This window comes from Lactuca serriola, chromosome 5 (assembly GCF_051521515.1).
Source record: "Lactuca serriola cultivar US96UC23 chromosome 5, Lser_US96UC23_V15, whole genome shotgun sequence".
In the NCBI taxonomy this organism is placed as follows: Eukaryota; Viridiplantae; Streptophyta; class Magnoliopsida; order Asterales; family Asteraceae; genus Lactuca; species Lactuca serriola.
The window spans coordinates 192,553,820-192,555,700 of record NC_136412.1 but is presented as its reverse complement, the minus strand read 5'-3'; the positions used below and the strand labels follow the sequence as shown (position 1 = coordinate 192,555,700).

Genomic DNA, 1,881 nt, shown 5'->3' with positions numbered 1-1,881 from the left:
GTGAATCCGGTAGCTTTTCTTGTACAATCCTTGTTAACTGCACCACTTGCGTACAGATACTTAAAATATATTCTTTTTGTTCTCTAAGTATTGCATCTGTAGCATCATGTCGTTTTCACTAGCTTCCATGAATCTAAATAACATTGACTCGAGAGCAGATATTTTCTCTGATTGGACTTGCTCAATTTGGTAGAGATCATGCTTAAGTTCTTGAATTTCTTTCACATCTCGTTCTCTCTTGTACTCCACCTCACAATCCCTTGTAGAATGAGGTCCTCCACAAGCTCCATATCTATCATGAATTAATCCGCCCATTTTTGTGATCTTTTCTTCCATTGTGTTGAGCTTTGCAATTACAGCACTGATAGTATCTTGACCTCCATATTTACTTGACTTTCCTCTAGTGAAATTCTCCTTTGAGTTGTGATATTCACTTGAATGCTTAGCGAATTCTTCAATCAAAGCTTTATTTGTAGCCAGATTCTTCTTTGTCATGGGCCCTTGCGATTCTAGAAGTTGACGAGTGCACACATTGACTCCATCATAAAATATCGAGATTTATTGTTGCACATTGAAGTCATGTTGAGGGAAATGTCGTAACAATCTCTAGTAACGTTCCCAAGCTTCGTATAATGACTCTCCCTATAATTGTTGAAAATTTGGATGTTTCTTTTAAGTTTTGCTACTTTTGAAGGAGGAGTAAACTGGTTGATGAACTCAGTCTTAAATTCAGCCCATGTCGTGATTGCTCTAAAGGGAAGTGATTTTAACCATTCCTTAGCTTCTCCCTTCAATGTGACCAGAAAAAGTCGAAGCATCACAACATCTTTACTCACTTTTGGTGCATTAAAATAATGTGAAATCTCCACCACCTCTTTTATATGCTCATAAGCATCCTCGTGCTCCTTCCCATAAAAGGTAGATCTTTTAGCATGCGAAGAATATGTCCTGATAGTTCAAACTTTGTAGTGGCTAGGATTTTTGGTGGATCAAGACCTCATCTGTTGTCGTTCCTTATATGTCGCTTGTACTCTTCCATTGACATGTTCGTGATGTCCCCCATTTTTCATGCTAAGATAAAACAAGAAAAACACGCGTAAAAAGAACAAAAAACAAATAAACGAAAAACTAACTTAAGCGACACCACGACGTGGTTGTGTCTCAGAGAGAAAAAAACTAAAATAAACAAATGATATAAAAGTAACTTTTTGTGGTTTTTACCCCAAAAAAAGATCAAATAACTAAAAGCAATTAAAATAATAATCAAATAAGTCATTCCCCGGCAACGACGCCAAAAACTTGATGTGCACAGATTATACCTATCAACTTTTAAATTTATAGCCTAACAAACTTATACTAAATATGCACCTATAGGCAGTGTACCTAGTCAGATTATGGTATAGCTTGGGTAAGTCGGGTGTCGATCACAGGGAACGGTTTTTAATTAATAAAATAATTGCTAAAGCTAAACTGAGAAAAACAACTAAAAGTGAGGGTTTTATCTGAATTTACAAGTTCATAAAAACTTAAGCACTCAAATAAAAACGATTGTAATCAATATACTAAAACACTTTCGTTTAGTTTCGAATCCACCTTTTTCCTATGGTTAGTTCTTCTTTATGTATTACTTAAGTTGGTTACCAATTTATATGTAATTAGTGACATTGGTCAAATCTACTAATCTTTTCACCAATTCATAAACTACTTTGTATGGTCATACACAAGCAAAACACAAAATTAGTTATTCATTATAGATGGACTATGTAAGATTTACCTAAGCAAACACCATTATGGTCACACTTATGTTCTCCAGCACATCTAAATTTGCTACTTTTATTACTTATCTAAGATTTGGTCGATCCTAGCTCTAGCAATTTAATG

The 1,881-nt window shown here is 34.8% G+C and overlaps 1 non-coding gene across 1 annotated transcript; it reads left to right on the top strand.

The window, feature by feature from the left end:
* The first annotated feature begins 574 nt into the window (after positions 1–574).
* On the top strand, positions 575–680 carry LOC145056064 (small nucleolar RNA R71). The gene has a single exon (XR_013685602.1). It is a non-coding gene; the product is annotated as a small nucleolar RNA R71 (small nucleolar RNA).
* The last annotated feature ends 1,201 nt before the right edge of the window (positions 681–1,881 follow it).